The sequence below is a fragment of the Lepus europaeus genome, unplaced genomic scaffold (genome assembly GCF_033115175.1).
Source record: "Lepus europaeus isolate LE1 unplaced genomic scaffold, mLepTim1.pri SCAFFOLD_29, whole genome shotgun sequence".
Lineage (NCBI taxonomy): Eukaryota > Metazoa > Chordata > Mammalia > Lagomorpha > Leporidae > Lepus > Lepus europaeus.
In genome coordinates, this window is record NW_026909167.1 from 8,201,368 (window position 1) to 8,207,367 (window position 6,000).

At 46.9% G+C, this 6,000-nt stretch overlaps 1 pseudogene; it reads right to left on the reverse strand.

The window, feature by feature from the left end:
- Positions 1-4,406: 4,406 nt before the first annotated feature.
- Positions 4,407-5,592, reverse strand: LOC133754817 (UDP-galactose translocator-like; annotated as a pseudogene).
- Between the last annotated feature and the right edge of the window lie 408 nt (positions 5,593-6,000).

Consider the following 6,000-nt stretch of genomic DNA (forward strand, 5'->3'; position numbering starts at 1 on the left):
TTAGCTCCCTGATCAAATATAAGTTGGATGTACATGTTTGGATTGATTTATGGTGTTTCTATTCTGTTCCACTGGTTTATCCATGTGTTTCTGTACCAGTACCATGCTGTTTTGATTACAACTGCCCTGTAGTATGTCCTAAAATCTGGTATTGTGATGCCTCCAGCTCTGTTTTTGTGTACAAGATTGCTTTAGCTATTCGAGGTCTCCTGTGCCTCCATATAAATTTCAGCATCATTTTTTTTCCAGATCTGAGAACAATGGACATTTTGAAGATATTGATTCTTCTAATCCATGAACATGGAAGATTTTTTTCATTTTTTGGTATCCTCTTCTATTTCTTTCTTTAAAGTTTTGTAATTCTCATCCTAGAGATCTTTGACATCCGTGGTTAAGTTTACTTCAAGGTATTTGATTGTTTTTGTGGCTATCATGAATAGTATTGATCTTAGAAGTTCTTTCACAGCCATGGCATTGCCTGTGTATACAAAGGCTGTTGATTTTTTGCACTGATTTTATATCCTGCTTCTTTGCCAAACTCTTCTATGAGTTCCAAATAGTCTCTTAGTGGAGTTCTTTGGATCCCCTAAATAAAGAATCATATTGTCTGCAAAGAGGGATAGTTTGAGTTCTTCCTTCCCAATTTGTATCCCTGTAATTTCTTTTTCTTGCCAAATGTCTCTGGCAAAAACTTCCAGTACTATATTGAATCGCAATGGAGAGAGTGGGCATTGCTGTCTGGAACCAGATCTCAGTGTGTTGTGTTCCAGATTGCCCAGATAGAAAGAACCAGTGAGGCTCACCGTAATGCAAAGAACGAAGGGACTTTATTTGTAGCTCCAGCATGCTGGGGCCCCAGCCTCCCATGAAATGCAGTGCTGGGAGACCAAGACCCCCTTCTCTTTGTTCTCAGGGTTTTTATAGTTCCCAGGCAAACAAATATTACATCTGCATTCCTTCCTTCCCTTGGCCCTGCAGAAGCAAGGACGGCCCACCTTATTGGTTGCCTCCAACTGGTCCTGTTGACAGGACAAAGGACTGCCTGGTGTCAGGTTTCATCTTTTCATACCAGGGGCATCCTGGGCCTAGTCAGTTTTTTTGTCTTGTGAGAAGCCTGTCATGGCATGGCTATGGCCTCTCAGAAGTGGAAATGCTTCCAACCTTTCCCCATTCGCTATGATGCTGCCTGTGGCTTTTTCATAAATTGCCTTGATTGTCTTGAGGAATGTCCCTTCTACACCCAATTAAACAACAAAATTTTCAATATATGTGGTGGACTCTACAATCTACAGAGGTAATCCAAAACAAACTATCAACTGACAAGAGAATTAAGTGATATTAGTGAGTATAAGATCAATATATATCAAGTGGCTTTCCATGTAGCAGCAGGAAAAAATAGAAAGCCATTTTAAAGGACAAAATACAGACTAGAAAACTTCTATAGAGTATCTTTAAATATTTTTGAAATCATTAAAAAAGCAAAATGACCTAAAACAAAACTGTCAAAAACATGAAGAAAATGAAAAGCTCAGAATTCATTAAATTTTGAGTAAATTTCATCTCTTGTAAAGGAGTTTATTGGAAGCTCCAGGTCATAAGATCCCAGCAGAATCACAGACATTGGAGGGTGGGAGAGATCCCCAATCTCATGAGGTTGAGTCATCAGGAAGGTGACAGCAGCCCCTGCTCTTAGGAGAGTGAGGCCCCAGGAGGGTGAGCTCCTCCAGACCTGAGCCCAAGACTCAACCCTCACTACCCCCATCAGCCACAGCCTGGATGAATGGCACCCCTTCTCCCCACCCCTCACAGAAATCTAGTAGGTGTGACTCTGATTGGCTGCATCTTCTCTGACATGATGCCTTCTCACTGGCTCAGCAAACTGTCCAATCAGACACACTGGATCAACAATGAAGAGCAACATGGGGTCTTTTTCTTCGTGCTGCTAAATACAGCTTCTCCAGTCTGCTGCTTATAGGGGTTCCACGAGGCTCAGTCTTTGTCATCTGTGAAGTTCTCTCACTACAAAAACCATCAGAAGGATGCCTGGAATCTGGAATATGGGGAGTTTGTGGAGTTAGTTGCCTCCTGCTTGCAGGATGGTATCTGGCATGGGACACTGGATATCTTTTCATTCCTGAATGTTGTGACTGGCTCAGCCCTAGAGTTCTGCATTTTTCCAAATTGTGTGTTTAGGATGCACAGGTTCTCAGGGAGAAACCAGATTTCATGCATGAAATTTGGGGGAGAACCCATGATTTGTGGGATCCCCTGTCCCTTGTTTTTCCTCCTGGATAATGTAATTCCCCTCAGTTAGGAAACAGGTCACTAAATCCACAACCCAGTCCTCTTGGCACAGCTCTTCCTAAGGGAGTGAGGCTCTCATATTGTGGTTGCTGGATATGAGCTGACCCTGGGGCAGAGAGCTGGATTAGAAGTGGAGCAGCCAGGTCTCAAACCGGTGCTCATATGGGATGCTGACGCTTCAGGCCAGGGCTTTAATCTGCTGTGCCACAGCACCGGCCCCTGTACTGTTTGCTTTTTAAAAATTGTAAAAGACAAAGGACTTTTTGGTTTACATAAATCATTGATATAAGACAAACCATTTTAGACTACTTTAAAATAATTTGAAATTCTACATGTTCTTTTATTAAAATACTTTGCTCTTATTTTAGAGGCTTTTTGGGATTATTTCAAAATGCATATTAAGGAGCCAATAGATAGGGAAGGGAAAAATGAGAATGAGAATGTGTCTTGGCACCCAAGATGTGTTACAAATAACAAAGTGGTAGCTTTGGGATCCACAAGAGAGAAGGCCCACTCTTCCAGGAACAAAAAGTCCTTGCCAAGGTCCCGCATGCACCTAAAGGTCAACCAATGAGGATCAGAGGCACCTCAACCTTCAACCCCCATGCTTGTATTTATAAAAGGAGCCCTCCCAACCTCTGAAGTGCGACTTCCCTGGCCCCCACTCTGTTGGAACTGGTGCACCTTGCCCAGGAGGGGAATCCCAATAAAAACCTGTAAACTGATTCATTTGACTAGGAAGATTTCTTACACACTGGACACCTTGTGCAAAGAATGCAAGTGATCTTTGTCCTAACGTGAAATAAAACTGGTGTTTGGCAAGGAGAGAGAGGAACAAAGCAGAACAAATAACTTAAGGAATATAAGGGAATATAAGAATGTTACAGATTTATAGCAGATAATTTTGTGGGAGGTTTCTTTGGCTGAGTTTAGAAGGAAATTCTTTCTTTTTTTTTTTAAATAAATACAACATCTTTATTTGGCATTGGGTATCCTGACATTTTTTTTCATTATAGTTCCTTAGAAAACAAAAAAAATCAAAACAATTAATCAAAAATAAACATTCAATGGCCATATTTACAAATAGCAGAGCCAACCCGGGCATCTCCCCTGCGCGCACTCATACCCCCACCCCCCAGGACATGGTTAAGGGGTTAATAAGCTTTGGGCAGTGCAGGAGACGGGTTCCATGGGTCTTCTGGTTCTAAGACCCCTTCCCCCACAGAGTGAGGGTATCTCCTGCAGCCAATGGGGTACCCAGAGTATGCCTTGGCAGCTTTATTTGCCCTCTGGGTGACTTCCGCAAATAACCCTGCATCCAGCAGCTGCCAGTGTCTTTAATTCAGTGAGTGAGTCACTTCCAGGACTGCCCCTCCCCACTTTTCCCCACTACCTGGATCGTTAATGACCTCGTTACACCACAAATCCCAAACCTGCTAAAAAACAAAACAAAACAAAAACAAAGGTGGCCCTGCTGCTATGTGACCTCCCCCAGACAACCTGATGTCAAAGTCTCAGCTTTCACCTCTTTCTCATGCCCTGGATACTCGAAAAAGGTGCTCAGTGTCAGGGAAGGCCATACAAAAGCCAGAGCTGCTAATATGATCCAGCAGGGGTGGGGGGGAGGGAGAGAAGGCCTCGAACAATGGGAAACTGAACCCCACAGGATAGGCATTAGTCATCACCAAAGAGCTGCACAAGTTCTGGCCAGTTTGTCCTTACAAATGTGGAGGGACTGCTGGGAGGGTGTCTCCCAGGCACGGGCCACAGGACACCTCCAGCAGAGGGTAACAGAGAAAAAAGGCCTTGAATGACAACATTCCCAGCCCTGTCCTTCAAAAAGGCCAGACTGGGGCAGAGAAGGCAGCTCTAAACATGGCCCCGCCTCCGCCAAGGGGAGGGGGCTCAGCCTACCAGGAAGGGTTCACAAGATACCTGGCCCTAGTCCCACAACCCCTCTGGAAGCCACAACGACCTGGGAGAAAAGACCAAGGTGTTCCAACCCGAGAGGAGCCAGGCCCTGGAGGTGACTTGGGTCCTGCAGATGCCCATCACCCTCTGCCCCAGCCCCCCTCCCTCTCTCCCCCCGCTGCTTCCAGCCCTCACTTCACCAGCACTGACTTTGGTAGAAAGGGCTCCGTGACGAGGTCTCCACGGTGGGAAGACGGCTGCGGCGGTGGTGGCTGCCACAAGGCTGCTGCTGAGTGCAGGGCCTGGACGCAGAGGCAGAGGAGGAGGCAGAAGCTATGGCTTTGGCTGCACCTCGGGGAGGACTGTAGAGGTAGACGGCACCGATGAGGAGCCCAGCGCCAAGGGCAAATAATGGGTCCAGTTGGAAGCCAAAGAGGCGAATGGAGGCAACAGTGGACAGCACAATGGACAGGGAGGTGGCAAAGCCCTTGAGGATGTTGTCAGCATACTTGACAACGACAGCCACCAGGAGCCCACCGAAGGCCTGGTTGAGCACCACACCCCAGACAGCAGGTGTATACCCAAAGAAGAAGCCGCGGTGTGCCACAGCAGTGCCCTCAGCCCACCAGAGCCCCACCAGGCCCAGGGCTGTGCCAAAGAGGCCCAGCTGCAGGTTGCGCAGCCACACGGAACCTGAGCTGCCTTTGAGGATCTTCTCAAAGTAGACGCCTGCAAAGCCGAGGAGAGACAGGAGGCCACAACAGCTGCGAGGCCTGCCCCGGGGTTCTGATCCAGGGGCCGTGGGCCGCCCCCACCAGTTTGCTGTGCCTGGACAATGGCGACCCCAGTGAAGAGGAGCAGCAGGGAGGCCTGCTGCAGCCAGGAGAGGCTGCGGTTCAGCATGAGCACTGAGAACAGTGCCGTGGTCAGGATCTTCAGCTGGTACAGCACCTGGAAAGTGGCCGCTGGGAGATTGGAGATGGCAACGTACTGGAGGTTGTTCTGCAAAGTGTAGATGAGGGAGGGCACTGCAAGCTTGAGCGTGTGCACGTACTGCACCAGGACAGCCTCGTGGAGGAAGAGAACCAGGTGTTTCACATTACCCCTCTTCTGGGCGAAGAGCAGCAGCAGGCAGGTGAGGCCCTTGAGCCCTTCGGCCATGACCACAGCGGTGGTGGCAAAGAAGCAGTCCCCAGGCAGCGTGCGGGCATAGCGGATGCTGAGGATGAGGGAGGCGTTCTGGACCACCAGCACAGCTAGGGATATGTACTTGAGGTGTCTGTGAGCCGCCCTCGCGGTCCCAGCTGCCAACGCCCCCGTGGAGACCGCCCCTGGTCCTGCCGCCGCGGTGGAACCGCCAACCGCAACCGCTGCCATGTTGGCATCTCCGAAGGAAATTATTTCTATGAGTTTCTCATGTTATATAAGTACAAAGACAGAACTATGGATTTGGGCAACATGCTAAAGCAATAAACTTAATAAGATACATATATGTATATATACATATATGTGTATATATGTATACATATCTGTAATAAGTCATATATATATACTTTATATATACATATAAGTCTTAATGTTTCATTTTGAAATCTATTTTTAATGCAATTTCCCTTTTAGTAGCTTCTACTTAATTGATGATTTTCTTTGTCAAATTTCTAGGCATCTCCTGTAAGTTATTTCTTCCTCCTTGGTTCTGACTGTTGTGACCTGACATTAAAACTGTTTTATTTAGAAACCTAAGGTTATGCCTACTTCAATAGGATAACTTGATTCTTCTGTCTT